The sequence below is a fragment of the Cibotium barometz genome, chromosome 21, assembly GCF_041138505.1.
Source record: "Cibotium barometz isolate CiBa-2024 chromosome 21, ASM4113850v1, whole genome shotgun sequence".
Taxonomy (NCBI): domain Eukaryota; kingdom Viridiplantae; phylum Streptophyta; class Polypodiopsida; order Cyatheales; family Cibotiaceae; genus Cibotium; species Cibotium barometz.
In genome coordinates, this window is record NC_141066.1 from 47,880,261 (window position 1) to 47,898,191 (window position 17,931).

Consider the following 17,931-nt stretch of genomic DNA (forward strand, 5'->3'; position numbering starts at 1 on the left):
TCACAAGATTACATAAGAGAGCTCTCTAGTGAGAGTGCTTCCCTCCTTCTCTACTCAAGCTATGGAAGCTTCAAGAACTCTTGCTTAAGCTCCATTCTTGTAATTATCTTGATTAACTAAGTGAGCTTATGCTTCTTCTTTGTTTTCTCTTAATTTTATCTAATCTAAGCTCTTAATCTTGCTATGTGTGATTAGTAGTGATTAAGAAGAGCTTGCTTGCTTAACGAGTTGAGTTGCACTTGTTGCTTGAGTTGTGTTAATCCTTGATTAATTAAGTGGTTAACTAATGAATGCATGAGTGTTATTTCTTTTGTGGTGGCATGATTAGAGTCATTAGAGTGAGTTAGGATGCTTGGAATGCTTACAATTGTTTCTCATGTTGATTAGAGTAAGTCAGCTTCCCCAAATCGACCACTTCGTGAGAACGAGTGTGATTTGGAACCACTTTGCAATAGTGATGCTTCCATCTACTTACCCTTTGATTCTTGGACAACCATATATTACTACCATTTGTATGGAGACCATATATTCTTTGTGTAGGATATATGTCTACTTACCCTTTGATTCTTGGACGAGTTCTTGGACAACCATATATTACTGCAGTTTTCCATGGAGACCAAAGTGATGGATGATGGTTTTGCTTATGCTAGAATAAGAAGTCGTGATGGAAAGCATGTAGTTCAATTCTTGTATGTGTGGACCATGAGCAGAATCGAGACAGCCTTTGTGAGTATCCTTTACCTAAGATCAAAAAATAGTTCAACGAGCATCGAGATATGATGGGTTTTCCACATGTACCATTGTAAAGCGAGACTATGATGGTACACAAAGAAAAAGGTTCTCGCCTAATTTTGAAGGTAAGGAAGCTTTTTCTACAGGGTTTCTAGGCTTGATAGTAGAAGGTTCAATTTGTTGCACAAAGTTTCAAGATTTGGATCGAAAGGAATGACAACATGTTTTCACAACATGTTTTCAGTGTTCAAGAGAGCTTAAACGAAAGTGGTTTAATTGAAGATAATGAAGGTATTTTAGGAGTTTTTGATGAGGTTTCTTTTGTTGATACCATTGGAGAGCTTGTATCCATAGTAAAGTCTCATGTTGAAGATGGTAATGAAGTTGTCAAAGTATGTTCTATGGATATGTACAAAGTGACTTACATGAGCTCAGAAGTTTCATAGGCATGTGTTCCTATTATAGACGCTTCATAGAGAAGTTTTCTATAATAGCAGGTCCTTTGCATGACTTAATGAAGAAAAAGGTTAAGTTTCAATGGACTGCAAAGGAGGACGCCTTTAAAGAGCTTAAAGCAAAGCTTATGTCGCAACCACTTCTAGTGCTTCCAGACCACTCAAAGACTTTTGAGCAAAGACTTTGAGGTACATTGTGATGCCTGCGGGGCGGTGAAAGCTTAGGGGCTGTCCTTTCTCAAGAAGGACATCCCATCGCTTATGAAAGTCGCCATTTGCTACCACAAGAAAGGTCTCTTGGAATCCATGAGAAAGAGTTGCTTGCAACCAGTTATTCATGCTTTAAATGCATGGAAGCACTATTTGTTGGGGACTCCATTCATCATACGAACGGATCATCAAAGTATCAAGTACTTCATGACGCAAACCAAGTTATAGGTGGGCTAATTTTCTTTCGCAATTTCATTTTCATATTGCTCATGTTCTAGGTAAACAAAATGCAGAATTTCTATCGCGCATAATCATGACTTAACGAGCATAATTACAAAGTATACGCAAGATGATGATTTTGCAAGCATAGTAAAAGAGTTAGAGAGTGGCAAAGCCCACGAACCGTTCTCACTAAAGGAGGGATTTCTAATGCATGGCTCACGCTTATGCATTACACAAGATCTTCATGAGAAAGTTATGTTTGAATCCCATGCTCCTCCTTACGCAGGGCATCGCGGAATTCAAACTACAATGCAAGCAATAGGAACTTATTTCTATTGGCCCTCAATGAAGAAGGATATCCAGGAATATATTTCTCCATGCCTGGTATGTCAAAAAGTTAAATATTATAGAGGGAAAGTGCCAGGATTATTGCAACCATAACCTATCCCTGATGCCCCTTGGCAAAGTATTTCCATGGATTTTATCTTTGGATTGCCAAAGTCTATCCATGGCAACACGGGAATATGAACATCGCTTTAGTAAACATGCACATTTTATACCTGTTAAGAAGACTATTAAAGCGCATCACATGGCTACCTTATTCATCTCCCAAATTTTCAAGTATCATGGGCCACCAAGCTCAATAGTTTCAGATAGAGATCCTTGTATGACAAGTCTCTTCTGGCAAGGACTATTTGAGAATCTTGGTACGAAATTAAATTTCTCTTCGGCCTATCACCCACCACAGACGGATGGCCAAAGTGAAATTGCTAATTCCACGATGCTTGATTTGTTGAAAAGCTATGGTGGGGAGGTTGCAGAGAAGAATCAATGGGAGAAGTATCTACCGTTGGTAGAATATACCTATAATAACACGGTACATACTTCTACTGGCAAAGCACCGTTTGAGATAATAGAAGGGAGATCAAAATCTCCTCTTATCTTAACAATGAAGCAAAAGATATTTGCAGATGAATATGTGAGGGATATCAAGGAATCCTTCCAAAAGATTAAGGAAGCTATTCAAGCAACAAAAGCAAAAACGAGCTGCTGATAAGCATAGAAGGCCACTAATGTTTAAGGAGGATGATTGGGTGTTACTCAAATTCTCCAAGGCCGTGACTATGTCATACTACAGGCAAGGATTGGCAAGGTGAACATACGGGCCATCAAAAGTTTTATACTAAACTGGCCAAAAGGTATTATGGACCTTTCCAGATCTTAAGGAAGATAAATGAGACTGCTTATCAGCTGAAGTTGCCAAGTCATTGGCATATACACAATGTGTCAAGTAGGCTGTAATGCCTGTGAGACCGACGGCAAACCGGATGGCCATATCCGGGGTTCAGTGGGAGAGGACGCCCATGCGGAGTCATGGGCGGCCAGGCTAGTGTGGACGGCAGGCCACACACTATATAGCCTGGGGGATGAGGGGCAATCCTCATTCTTCCTCTATGGCTGGGTGGTGAGCCAGAGGCCGTCCCCTCTTGTGATAACGCCCGTAGCGGCGTTACGGATATCTAACACTGGTATCAGAGCGTGGTTCGAGGGGATCGTGAGAGTCCGCGCATGAACGGGGGATCGGAGCCCACTCGATGGTTTTCATCCACAATCTTCTCACCCTTATCTCCACAAGGGAGTGTGTGGAGGGAGAGGCGGCCAAGATTCTGAAGGGAAGAACTCTTTCTCTCTCTCTCTCTCTCTCCCCGTCACACACAGCGAGTCTCCACGCAGGTAAGCAAAGCAATTTTCGTTTTGTTTTATTTATTTTTCTCTACGTTGAATGGCTGCGAAAGTCGTTGAACCCTGTGTGTAGAGGTGGGGGGGTGCAGACCAGCCCCACGAAAGCTTTGGAAACACACGACTGTGTGTGGGACACGTGGGGCGAAGAGCACGATTGTGCGCCACCCGTCTGTGTAAAAACTCTGTGTGTAGAGGGTAGCACGACTGTGTGGGGGGGGGTGGGGGCGAAGCAACAGCCCCACTGCAAAACCAGCCCCACCAGCCCCACGGCCGTGTTGAAAAGCCTGGGGGGGCTTGCCTTGGAAAGGCGAAGACTCTAAGCCGTCGTCGAAGAAACATCACGAGTAGCATTGGCCTCTTGGGCTCTTGGGAATAGGTGCACGCGCTGTGGAGACGCCGTGTCTTGTCGCGCTGATGGGAAGGCGTTGAAGAGACTTGCGCCTAGGCGACCAGCCCAGCCAGGCCTAGGCGGCCAGCTAGGCAGCCAGCCAAGCGGCCAGGCCTAGGCGGCCAGCCAAGCTGCCAGGCCATGGGCGGCCAGCCAAGCGGCCAGGCCATGGGCGGCCAGCCAAGCGGCCAGGCCATGGGCGGCCAGCCAAGCCAGGCGGCCACCGGATAGCCGACGACAAACGGCCAACCACCAGCGCTGTAGGCACCAGCGACGACAGCAGAAAAAAAGATAAAAGAAAAAAGAAAAAAAACATTTATTTTTTTTAAATATATTTTCATTATTCATTTTTATGAATTTAAAAATGAGAAAATTTAAACGGATCCTTTCTCTCGGCTGGGGAGGAGGAAGGATAATCCCCGCAAGAAATAATCCCGGCAAGGCACCTCTCGATCATCTTAATTTTTGTTATGAGTTGCAGGCATTATATTTTTCTCGTGGATCGGAGCATCCCGGAAGCGTCCTTGTAGAGGCTCGCAGCGCAACACAAATCGACAGGCAACCGTAAAGGGGGGTGACTATTATTCTCTCTCCACCACTGCTCATTTTATTAGCGTTTTTTTTAGTAATTTCCGAGTTCTCGCATTATTTTTTTTGCAAGAATTAAAAATGTCTGCTAGGCGTAGTGTGTCCCCACCGCCTTCTACTTCTCTAGGTTTTTCCAGTCTCTTGTTCTCGGTCGCGGGTTTGACCCCGACCGAATTGTCAGGCCGTACACGCCCGACCATTGTTCGGTCCGGAGTACGCTCGTCGATCACGCGTGATCTGCCAGCGCCCTCCTCGTCTATTGACCCCGCCTTAGGACCCAGCGAGCCCGCAAACGGCCGCATTGGCTGATGACCCCTTTCTGGCCGATGAGCCAGAGGACATGAACACTGACGTCGCCGAGGGGACCGAGGAGGACCTCTTGGATTATGGCGACGACGACTATGACCTATTGGACCCTGCTGATGTCTTGACAGAGACGGAGCTCTCTAGTGGACTGTTTAAATATCTTAATGCCAAATTGAACACTATGGGTAAAGTCCAGGCTGATTTAGTCACGATGCTACAGAGCATCTCCACACGGTTAGATGCAGTGACAGCCGCCTCGGCTAGTACTCCGACTCCTCGTGGTAGCCGAGCTCCTACAGCACGGATGAGCATAGCCTCGCCAGTGGTTGCAGGAGTACAGGCCGATGCGCCTGCGGGGCCGTCCGTAGAGCGACAGCTTCGTCGTTGTTAAAAGACTTAAAGCCGCCTAGTTTTGGTGGCGAGGAAAAGGAGAGAAACAAGGACTCAGTCAATATGTTTCTAGCAAAGTGGTCAGATTTGCACGCGCTACGACAGCAGCCTAGCCATATACAGCCCGTAGAGGCTAGCCTCTCATTAACCGGCAAAGCGTACAAGTGGTGGATGAGTTTGACAACTCGCCCTGCCACTTGGACGGAATTTGAAACGATGTTTCGAAAAGAATTTTTGCCTGTTAATGAGGCAGAGAGAAGCTGGGAGTTATGGGACAAGTGCTCGATGGAGAACAAATCCCTAACTCAGTACATCTCAAACTACAGGGAGATAGTACTCAAGCTAAAGGGAATCGATGCATTCCAGACATTGCGAGGCTTTAAGAGAGGCCTCAAAGATGATTACCTTGAGTACGTAGAACCCTTACAGCCTAAAGACTTAGCAGAGGCAATTCAATATGCACAGATATTTGATGACATCAAGCGCCGTAGTGCGCGTGTGGTGGTTCTAGCAGGGCCGAGGGTAGTGAAAAGAGGAGGTCAGGCCTCAAAAGAAAAGGGTTTCGCAGTGAGAAACAAGGGGATAGGACGGACCAGGAAGGACAGGGTGGTCATTGGTCTAAAAAACCGCGACCATCCAGGAAAAAAAGAGACACCGAAATCCAAAAGAAAGAGCAGTATATTAAAGCGCGAAAGGAAAATCGCTGCTTTAATTGCAATGAAGTAGGACACACGAAGGCTGAGTGTCCAAAGCCTAAAGCCAGCACGAGTGGCAACGAGCCCAAAAAAGATGGTAAATCTTCTAGGTAGTTGCATACAGTGCAGAGACTCCCTCTCAGTTCCACAGAGTTCAGAGAGGTGACAGTGTGTCATTGTGATGAGCATCACGCTTGTTCACTGACACCAGCGATGTGGCAGCCTACTGTAGGTCCGCATGACATGGTACGCATGTATGGCACCATAGGTGGCCGTAGAGTCAGTTTTTATTGATGATGGAGCTAGCCACAACTTCTTGAACTACTCGTTAGTCAAGAAGTTGGGTTGACTGAGACCCGGAGTGATCATGAGTACACTGTTGGCCTAGCCAACGGATATGATAAAACGGTATGGAATACCGTAGTATTGGGGGTCCCATTATCTATGCAAGACTACGAGGCTCCGCTTGACTTTCAGGTCATGCACTTAGCCAGAGCAGACGTATATCTAGGCAGGGAGTGGCTGTATGGCTTGGGCCCTAGTCTAGCTCGGAATTACTTACATAATACGCTATGTTTTGAGCACGGAGGTAGAGTCATCACCCTGCAAGGCGACCGTACTATCCCTGCCACACCACTTATTTCCTCCATGGAGCTGTGTACAGCGGTCCGCAGAGACCAGATAGCAGAGGTATATGCTTGTTACCCTCTTTTGAATTCTGTTTCCGTAGAAGATGAAACGATAAATGATGTTTGCATAGACAAACAAGAAAAACAAAATAACCTTGGACGAGACCCACTGTTTGAAAACCGTGTTTGGCATGCATGTGATTCAAACAAGAAAAAATCCAAGGTGAATGAGACAATAAAGAAAAAGTACGTAGATACGTTAATGAATTTATTAGAGAAATTTAAGGATGTTTTTCCTGATGATTTACCAGATGGTTTACCACCATCTAGAGAAGTAGACCATGGCATCGAAGTTATGCCAGGATCAAAACCTATAAGCAAACCTGCTTATAGATTAAGCCACTCCGAGGCACAGGAGGTGGAAAAACAATTGACGGAATATTTGAACAAAGGCTTTATTCGGCCTAGTTCAAGTCCGTGGGCATCGCATATTCTTCTGGTAAAGAAGAAAGACGGATCTATGCGGATGTGCATAGAATATAGGGCTCTTAATCAGATAACGATTAAGAACAAGTATCCAATGCCACGCATGGATGAGTTGTTTGATCAACTCCATGGATCGAGATACTTTACAAAAATAGACCTGAGATCAGGATATCATCAGGTTAGAATAAAAGCAGAAGATGTTGCGAGCCAGAAAAAGTAGAGGCTATTCTTAAATGGCCAGTGCCGAAGAATCTCGAGGAACTGCAGATTTTTCTTGGCATGTCGGGGTTCTACCGACAGTATGTGAAGGACTACGCGAAGATCGCAGTCCCGTTGACTGACCAGTTATTACGGTCAAAAACAAAAAAACATTAGTTGGGGGGACGCCCAACAGAAGAGCTTTGACAAGCTCAAGGTGACCGTAGCAGCTGCACCTGTTTTGACAATTGTCGATCCAAATGAGCCGTTTGTTTTAGAAACAGACGCTAGTAATGAGGCCATTGGGGCCGTATTTATGCAAAGGGGATGCCCAATTGCATTTGAGAGTAAAAAGTTAGATCGTGCGCAGCGTAACTACTCGGCTTACGAGTGAGAGTTACTAGCAATAGTTCATGCACTGAAAAAGTGGAGACACTATTTATATGGTGCTACTTTTGAGGTCCGGACGGACCATGAAAGTCTGAAATGGCTTTCAAGTCAAAATGAACTGAAGGGTAGAAAAGCTCGGTGGGCGGAGATTCTACAGGAGTTTGACCTTCAGATACGTTACCAGAAAGGTAAGTATAACATGGTGGCAGATGCACTTAGTCACATGCCACAGATTAATGAACTTAGTTTCACAGTCTTCAAGAATGATTTCTTGGAGTCCCTATGTGGTTTATGTGAGCACGATCCATCTTTTACAGAGGTCTGGCGTGCTGTACGCATATGCACTTCTTCACAGACGCGACCACCTCCCTCGTTTGGCACGTATTGCTAGTCCGGAGAGACTGGCCGAAGGTGCAACGAGAAGGGAAGCGAGAGTTAGTCCGGAGAGACTAGCCGTGTCTTCTGGGTATAGTTTGGAGCAAGCAAGTGGTAACCCACTGTTAGTGCCCTCTATGCGTGATTGTCCATGTTTGTTAACTAATCAATGCTATGCAGCACGAATGCACAAGAAAAGATTTCATAACGGTTAAACTTAATGAACGTTTAACATGCTAAGATCTTCTTTCTTTTCATCAAAGATGGCATATGAAAAGGTTAATTAATGCGCTATGTTTTAGCTTGTTAGCATGTGCCAGAATATGCTAACGAGCTATAGGTTACATGCACTAAGATAGAGCTAATAACTAAAAAGTGCGGAAACCTTAATGAAATAAGCTAATCATAAATGATGCTTGGCAATGGTTATGTTGATTTTTTGCAATTGTTATTTCAATTTAAATAAAATTGCTAAAAGAAATTAACATAAAGGTTACGAGGTGCCCTTTAGTGTTGTGGCTAGTGGACTAGATAAAAGTTGAGAGCAATGTTTGGGAAAAATATGTCTAGTTAGCAATTATGCCTTTTAGAAATCCAAAATAACCTTTTCTATTGCTATGAGAGAAAATGAAATTTCCTTATATAAAATTGTCTAAAAATAGTGTGAAATTTCGAAGAAGTATGGTTATTTTCCCATCTTTGCTAGTTCAAAATGTATCACAAGGAAATGTGCTCTTTAGAAAAATATTTTTTCTCGAACACTGGTAGAGAGAGAGAGAGAGAGAGAGAGAGAGGGAGAGAGAGAGAGAGAGAGAGTTTTAATGTTGTAGGAAAAAATCTCAAGAAACCATGACCCAATGATATCTAATGATTATCCTATTTTTCTTTCATGCTCATTCCTTTTTCCTTTGTGGTTATGCCTTTTTACCTTTTTTCTCTCTTCTTTTTCTTGTTCCTTTTTGTAAAATTTGGAAGGGTTTCCTTCACCAAAAAATGAGAAGGGTTTTGGGCAAGTTGAACAACTTCTAGGCTAAAATGAACCCGAATCGAACTTCAAGGACCGGGGAAGACTTCAATTTTCAACATTGTAAATTTGCACTAGGAGATGAAATATGGTGAAAATGATCAAGAAGATTTACAATGCCATAAGTTGTAAGTAAGAGCAGTTTGACCATTGGGACTTGAGAACAAAAAGACTAGAATGGCACCGAATTATTAAAGATGGCCAATTTTGGATCTGATTGAAGTATACATACATTTGTGGAGAGTGTTTACCTCCTTTACTTGGGTGATCACTCTACTGTCCACAAGGCAAACATATATATGGGCTCTGCTAGGTCCATGGTATGTACTATATGTCCACAAGGCAAACACATGCATGGACTTCCGGTGTGCAAAGTGTTCTATGTCTAAACAAATATGGAATCTCAATTATTAAACGTGTCAATGTCTAAACAAATATGGAATCTCAATTATTAAACGTGTCAAAGTCTCAAGTCTTACTTGGTGTTTGAAAAATGTTATTGGGCTTGTTCCACGCGCTCTGCGGCCAACTGTGTGAAACAATGACGAGCAAGCTGATTCCGAGAGCAGCTGCACACACCCCCACAACCACACACACACACACACGCGAGAGCAGCGCTTCTTCCTTGAGGCACACACAGCGCGCGAACGCGCACACACAACCCAAGAAAGTATGAAGGTGCCGGTAATCTGGGTCATGGCCTGCCTCATGTGTGCTCATCTCAATAGAATGAATTCAGCGCAGCCTTCGTACAATCCGCAATTCACGTACTTGCTCAATTGCGGCGCCACTCCCAACAGCACCATCTCTTTGGAAAACCGGGAATGGGTGAGCGACAACGCCACTGGTCTCCTCTCTTCCACAACGCCATCCATCTCCGCTTCCACAGACAGCAATGCAGCGTCACCCCTCCTCTCCACCGCCCGCATCTTCACATCCCCAACCAGCTACTCTTTTCCCGTTAGCCCAGGCCGTTACTGGGTCCGTTTGTACTTCTCCCCCTTCCCTTACCAACAATTCGATCCGTCGTTGGCTGTCTTCTCCGTCACCGCCGCCTCTTACACCCTCATTAATGTGTTTAAATCCAGCACCCTCAACTCAAATTACCTCTTTAAAGAGTACTCCATCAACGCCACAGGTGTGCCGCTGGTTGTCACATTCATCCCAAGCAGCGCCAGTGGCTCATTCGCATTTGTGAATGCCATAGAAGTGCTTTCCATGCCCTCTCAGATTTTTACTGATGACACTAGTCCACTAGGTGTCAACGTGCCCATGCCGATAGGTCTGCCATACATGGCAATGGAGACCATATGCAGATTGAATGTGGGAGGCCCTACTGTGACCCCTATGAATGACACCCAAGGTCTTTTCAGAACATGGCTTTCAAATGAAACCTTTCTATTTTCACCTGTAGGTGTGGAGAGCATCAGTACCACCATTTCATCCATCACGTACACATCCTCTTCATTGATGTTGCTTGCGCCCCCCATCGTATATAGTACTGCCCTGCAAATGAACTTCTCGCCCACGACGTATCCCCAAGGTTTGAACCTGTCCTATGTCCTCCCTGTCCAAGGAAGCTATCAATATGTGATTCGGCTTCATTTCTGCGAATTTGTGTATGCTTCTGGGGGGAAAAGGGTCTTCAATATTTATGTGCAAAACCAGACGGCATACGCAAACTTGGACCTCGGGCTGATTCAACCTGGACAAGATCACACTTACTACAGGGACATCTCTCTTCAAGTGGATTCACAGAAGAGCAGCCTATGGATTCAAGCAGGACCTCCGCCCAATTCCTCCAATTTGCCTTTCAACAGAGCTATTCTTAATGGCATTGAGATATGGAAGCTGAACAACTCCCATGCAAGCTTGGATGGCTTGGGGGCAACACCACCATCAAATTCCACCCCAAGGGCTATGTTGGGGACTATCCTTGGTGCTGCGCTAGGCGGAATGGTAGCCCTGTCTCTCATGGGGATCTTCCTTTTCAAGTACTTCAGAGGCAGGCCAGCATCAAAGAAGGGTTCTTTGGCATGGGTACCCCTCTCCAGGCATGATGAAAATTCAGAGACCCCCTCAAACAAGACATCCTTGGCGTCTCAAAAGACTAGTGTTAAAGGCTCGTCGACAGCGGCAGGTCGACATTTCACGCTTGTTGAAATGCTGGAAGCCACTAACAACTTTGATGAGTCGCGTGTGCTTGGCGTAGGTGGCTTTGGGAAGGTGTACCTGGGGGAGCTGGATGATGGTGTCAAGGCAGCGGTGAAGCGAGGCAGCCAGGGATCTCAACAAGGTATTACAGAGTTTCAGACAGAGATCAACATGCTCTCCAAGGTACGCCATCGTCATCTTGTATCTTTGATAGGACACTGTGAAGAACAGAATGAGATGATCTTAGTATACGAGTACATGGCACGTGGGACTTTGCGCAGTCACCTCTATGGATCTGATCTTGATCCTTTACCATGGAAGCGGAGATTGGAGATCTGCATTGGGGCTACGAGGGGGATCCATTACCTTCATACAGGGGCAGCTCAAAGCATCATACATAGGGATGTCAAGACAACCAACATTCTTTTGGATGACAATTTTGTGGCCAAAATGTCAGATTTTGGCTTGTCCAAGATGGGTCCAGCACTCGATGAGACACATGTGAGCACTGCGGTGAAGGGCAGTTTTGGGTACCTGGATCCAGAGTACTTCCGACGGCAGCAGCTAACAGAGAAGTCGGATATCTACTCGCTTGGTGTGGTGTTGCTAGAGGTGCTGTGTGCACGACCGCCCATAAATCTGGCGCTATCTGAGGAGCAGGTGAATTTGGCAGAGTGGGCACTGCACTGCAAGAGCAGGGGAATGCTGGAGGACATTGTGGATCCACATGTGGCAGGGACTATTGATTGGAAGTGCTTAAGACAATTCACACAAATTGCGGAGAGCTGCCTCGCCGACGAGGGTGTGAATAGGCCTGCAATAGGGGATGTGCTGTGGAATTTGGAACATGCATTGCAGCTGCAAGAGGGGTTATCTTCAATGGAAGAGGGGGTTTCAATAGAGCTCTCTTTCGTAGAAGCAGAAGCAGGGCAAGGGAGCTCATTGGACGAAAAACCCAGAAAGGAGGAGCGGGGCGGAGGTCACATTCAGGGAAGCAAGGAGGAGGAGCATATGATAGCAGTATTCTCTCAGTTGGTCTTTCCTCAGGGCAGGTAGTGCTGGCAGCTGAAGGGAAAAAAATAAGTGAAAAGCAGATTTTGACTTTGTGTAAAGGGCGCTTGCTTGAATAAACAGTGTTTAGGCTCGTAATTGTAATGTTATTTATAATGGAAAGTTGAAAGCTCAAGCCTCACGTGGGTGTCTTTCATGGTTGTGTACATATATATTTAAAGTTGCACAATACTTTTTCTGCATGATCACGTGCAATTCGGAAGTTGCAACAAAGGGTACCCCACACGAGTAATAGTTATGTGTTAACCCCCCCCCCCCCCCCGCCCCCGCCCCCAAAAGGGTTCTGCAAAGCTTTTTTAGGGAGAATGAATTAAATCCTTTTCGCTCCTCAATGAGAAGGAAATTGCCATTTTTGAGAGGGTTTTTTTATATGTAAAGTTAAAACATATAACTAAAAACTGTAAAATTTGAATGGGTTTTATTTCCTTCTCACCAAGAATTGAGAAGGATTTTGCCCAAGTTGAACAAGTTCTAGGCTGAACTGAACCCGTCTTTTCCCAAACCCTGCGCCCCCCCCCCCCCAAAACCCGGGTGAACCCCAAAGGGATCTAGTACGGTGGTGCTTCTCCCAAAAATTCCCTCCCCACCGTGTGAATGTGAAGAGGCTATCACATCTTAGTTTCTCAAACTATTACCCTCCCATCCTGTGGGGATAGATCATAGATGGAATAATCGTGTAACGTGAAACTCATGCCTTGGTGGCCCTTTTGTTTATGGGGTTAAGTGTGTCCGGACATGTGAGCATAGTTGGGTGTCCACTTGGGTTAGAGTCCCGGGGTTCAAGCGAGTTTCTTTGGGCATTAGGTTGAGCTACTAACTTTGAACTAAGCAATCCAGTTGATTTTTGGCTTCATTTAAGCAATGGGACAAGGTGTGTCATCAAAATTTAATTTTGATGAATATCTAAGCTTTAAATGACTCTCTCTAGAATTGATCACTCTAGAGAGAGAAATACTAGAAAAGCTTGAGGATAAGGTTGCAAACAAGTGCATGCGGGCAATGTGAAGTGCCTAATGAGAAATGCAGGTTGCAAAAGAGCCTAGGAAATTTAACCAAGACTTCGCCATGCTTTTCAGAAGTCGAAACGGGTTAAAGATGACCTCGAAACGGGCAAATAATGGCAATCGGGGCGGGAACGAAGGCTTGAACCAAGGGCGGATGGGCTGGAAGGGCCAAATTAGAGCCGGGCAATTGGGGTGGGGGCCTAACTTGTGCCCCAAGGCACCCCAAGATGAGGTGCCTACAAAAAGTGGGGCAAAACCCTACTTTTGTGGGGCTCCCCACCTTTTTGGTGCTAAAACCCAAATCGATTGGGAAAAGTGAGCATATCTCCATGCATGGGGCACCTAATCATGCAAGAGGGGGCTCTATTGGTTGCTCTCATCATTCCCTACGTGCATATAAGCATGGTTCTTGCTCTCCCAAAGCTAGCAAGTCACTTCTCCTTGGTAGCTTCTCTCTTACTTAGCTTAAATTACATTACTTAAGCCATAAGGGCTCATAATTCCATTCATAATCACTCTTCTCCTTTTCTCCGTAGGAGCTCTTGATCCTATGTGATCATTGAAGCCTGGAGAACGAAGCTTGCAGGTGCCCAAGGAAGCAGCCCGATGAGGGGTTATGGAGATCTTAACCTCCATAGTCCCTAAGAAGAAGTATTAATCCAAGTAAAAAGCCATCCCTAAATGATGTAAGCTTATACACTTGATTAATACAAAGCCTTTCGAGGGGGGGCCGACCTCATAAATGCGGCCCTCATCGTGTGTCTTGTGCAACTTCTATTTGTTTTGTTGTTATGCATGAATAGAGGAGCAAGTGGTAACCCATTGTTAGCACCCTCTATGTGTGATTGTCCATGTTTGTTAACTAATCAATGCTATGCATGAACGCACAAGAAAAGATTGTATAACGGTTAAACTTAATGAACGTTTAACATGCTAAGATCTTCTTTCTTTTCATCAAAGATGGCATATGAAAAGGTTAATTAATGCGCTATGTTTTAGCTTGTTAGCATGTGCGAGAATATGCTAACGAGCTCTAGAAAGTCCTCTAGCCAAAACTTATCGGGGGTGGCACTGTTAACCCTCTTCATCTAGACTAATTTTTAGATCAGAGATTGCTCACGGGTGTGAATTGACACTAAGTTTCTATCTTATAAAGGAGCCAAAGCTATGACGGCTGATAATATGTAGGAAGGAATCGATGTGCGCAAGATCAATTGGAAGGAGGATGAAGCTTCCATTGAAGGAACGCAAGCACTACGGTACTTGGTTCAAAAGCTTCATGAAGCTCAAGAGAATCCCTCTTTACATTCTATGGTGCAAGCGCTTATGCAAAAAGAAGAACGCCCTCTCCACCTTCAAGTCCTCCTACCTCTTCGGACTCAAGAGAATCCTCATCTTCTCACAAGCAGTCTTCTCACAAGCAGTCTTCTCACAAGGCGCATTCTTCAAAGAAGCGCAAGAGGACATATCGTGCTTGGAAAAGAGCTCGGAAGTTGCAAAAGTTCAAAGAAGGAGGAAAGAACATCACTTTTCTCTCCTACGATGGTGCTTATGGACAAACGGACAAAGTGTTGGCTTTTATCCAACAATTTGATGCCGCTTTTGGAGGAAAGCATTTCACTGAAAGCTCTAAGCTACGTCACGTAGCTATGTACTTTCAAAAGAGCGCCCGTCAATGGTGGGCAAGCCTTTGCACGCAAGGGTTGGCTCCAAAGACGTGGACGGATTGTCGACTAGCTATTATGGAGCAATTTTTAACTGACCATGCCAAAGATGATGTTCTTACCGCTTGGCAAGGGCTTAAGCTAGATAAGGGAGAAGCAATGCAAAAGTACATTGACAAGTTTTGGGATCTTCATCTCAAGGCTACAGTCTTCGAAAAGATTGACTTCTCCCAGCAAAAGCAACAATATCTTGAAGATATGAAGGCATATATTAATGCGAAAAAGCCCATGACTATTAATGAGGTAATACATCATTCAATGGTTGCTATGAAGACCTTTACCAACAACAAAGGGGCTCCTAAGCCGTTGGGAAAAGAAGATAAATTCAATGCGCGTCCTTACAAGGACCAAAAGAGCCATGTAAACAACAAGAAGGAAAAGGGTGTTTACAAGGGCGAACCAAGACTCTCTTCGGAAGAGCTCGACAAGTATCGAAAAGAGAATCGATGCTTTCGATGTGGCGAACAAGGTCATAGTTATTGTGCTTGTCCGCACAAGGGATCGAAGAAAGAGAAGCTACAAGCCACAAACATTCTTTCGGGAGGAATACAAGATGCTAAGGCCTCTCAATTGTGCTATGTGTGGGGAAAGATCAGAGATCAAAGTGCTTTTATGTTATTCGATCCTGGTTCCACACATAATTTCATTTCGATGGAATTAGCGCAAAGGCTAGGCATAGCAAAACGGAAGAGATGGGGCCATCTCTAGAAGCTAATGGAGCCTTCAAAGGTCAAGAAGTCCCAGTTACTCCATTAATTGTTGGGAAGCTTAGGCTCCACATCCAAGAATATGTTGACAGCGAGAAGAGTTTTATGTTTCTCCTCTTATGCATGAAGATGTTATCCTAGGAATACCGTGGTTTCACCGCATGTATGCACAAATCACTTTTCTTAATAGGATCATCTCTTTTAGCCACATGGGAAGGAATTATAGGATCAAGGCTGAAAGTAAAGGCAACTCAATCCCTATTGTAGGCAATGATTCTTTACAGAAAATAATGAAGTCATCTCTTTTTGCATATATAATTTATGTTAAAGATTCCCCAAACCCAAATGTTTCTAATCATTCGCACAATTTAAGTAATGATAAGTAATGAAGAAAATGATGTGCATGAAAACGTGGAATCAAATTTAATGGCTTTCTTACAAAAGTATGATGATTGTTTTGCGGATTCTATCCCTAATGAATTGCCTCCTTCCTGAGGGAATGATGACCATAAGATAGAACTCATTCAAGGAAGTTCGCCTCCAAATAGGCCTCCTTATAGGGTTTCATTAGCACAACAAGAGGAAATCATGTCGCAAGTCAACAAGAAAGGGATGGTGCGTCCCAGCTCTTCTCCTTATTGCTCTCCAGTGTTACTAGTGCAAAAGAAGGATGGTTCATACTGTATGTGTATGGACTATCGTGCACTAAACAAGAACACTATCAAAAATCGTTTTCCAGTCCCTAGGATTGAAGACATTTTTGACAAGCTTCAAGGATCAACCTATTATAGTAGGCTTGACTTGAAGAGTGGATATCACAAAATAAGGATTGTACCTAAAGATATCCACAAGACTGCGTTTCGGACGCAATTTGGTTTGTATGAGTACTCAGTGATGCCTTTTGGTCTCACTAATGCTCCAGCTACTTTTAATCGTTTAATGGATAACATTTTTCGTAAGCATCGTAGTTTTATTGGTGTGTTCTTTGATGATATAATTGTTTATTCCAAATCACTCGATGAACACAAAGTACATCTAGCGATGGTCTTTGATGAATTACGTGCACATAAGCTTTATGTGAATAGTAAGAAGAGCGAATTCTTCCTTAAAGAGATTAGCTATTTGGGTCATATCATCTCTAAGAAGGGGATCTCTATGAACCCTGAAAAGCTTAAGATAATAGAAGAATGGCCACAACCTAGAAACTTACATGAGCTCAGAAGTTTTATAGGCATGTGTTCCTATTATAGACGCTTCATAGAGAAGTTTTCTATAATAGCAGGTCCTTTGCATGATTTAACGAAGAAAAAGGTTAAGTTTCAATCGACTGCAAAGGAGGACAACACCTTTAAAGAGCTTAAAGCAAAGCTTATGTTGCAACCACTTCTAGTGCTTCCAGACCTCTCAGAGACTTTTGAGGTACATTGTGATGCCTGCGGTGAAAGCTTAGGGGCTGTCCTTTCTCAAGAAGGACATCCCATTGCTTATGAAAGTCGCCGTTTGCTACCGCAAGAAAGGTCTATTGGAATCTATGAGAAAGAGTTGCTTGCGGTTATTCATGCTTTAAATGCATGGAAGCACTATTTGTTAGGGACTCCATTCATCATATGAATGGATCATCAAAGTATCAAGTACTTCATGACGCAAACCAAGTTATCCGACAAACAAATGAGGTGGGCTAATTTTCTTTCGCAATTTCATTTTCATATTGCTCTCATGTTCCAGGTAAACAAAATGCAGTAGCTGATGCACTCTCAAGAAGACCTACTATCAATGCAATTTCTATCGCACATAATCATGACTTAACGAGTATGATTACAAAGTATGCGCAAGATGATGATTTTGCAAGCATAGTGAAAGAGTTAGAGAGTGGCAAAGCCCACGAACCGTTCTCACTAAAGGAGGGATTTCTAATGCATGGCTCACGCTTATGCTTTACACAAGATCTCCGTGATGAGAAAGTTATGTTTGAATCCCATGCTCCTCCTTACGTAGGGCATCGCGGAATTCAAACTACAATGCAAGCAATAGAAACTTATTTCTATTGGCCCTCAATGAAGAAGGACATCCAGGAATATGTTTCTCAATGCTTGGTATGTCAAAAAGTTAAATATGATAGAGGGAAAGTGCCAGGATTATTGCAACCAAATTAAATTTCTCTTCGGCCTATCACCCACAGACGGATGGCCAAAGTGAAATTGCTAATTCCACGATACTTGATTTGTTGAAAAGTTATGTTGGGGAGGTTGCAGAGAAGAATCAATGGGAGAAGTATCTATTGTTGGTAGAATATACCTATAATAACACGGTACATACTTCTATTGGCAAAGCACCGTTTGAGATAATAGAAGGGAGATCAAAATCTCCTCTTATCTTAACAATGAAGCAAAAGATATTTGCTGCAGATGAATATGTGAGGGATATTAAGGAATCCTTCCAA

The 17,931-nt window shown here is 44.0% G+C and overlaps 1 pseudogene across 1 annotated transcript; it reads left to right on the forward strand.

Annotated features, from left to right (window-relative positions):
• The first annotated feature begins 9,368 nt into the window (after positions 1 to 9,368).
• On the forward strand, positions 9,369 to 12,171 carry LOC147627275 (receptor-like protein kinase THESEUS 1 pseudogene; annotated as a pseudogene). The gene has a single exon (XR_015268473.1). The product of XR_015268473.1 is annotated as a receptor-like protein kinase THESEUS 1 pseudogene (transcript).
• Positions 12,172 to 17,931: the final 5,760 nt, after the last annotated feature.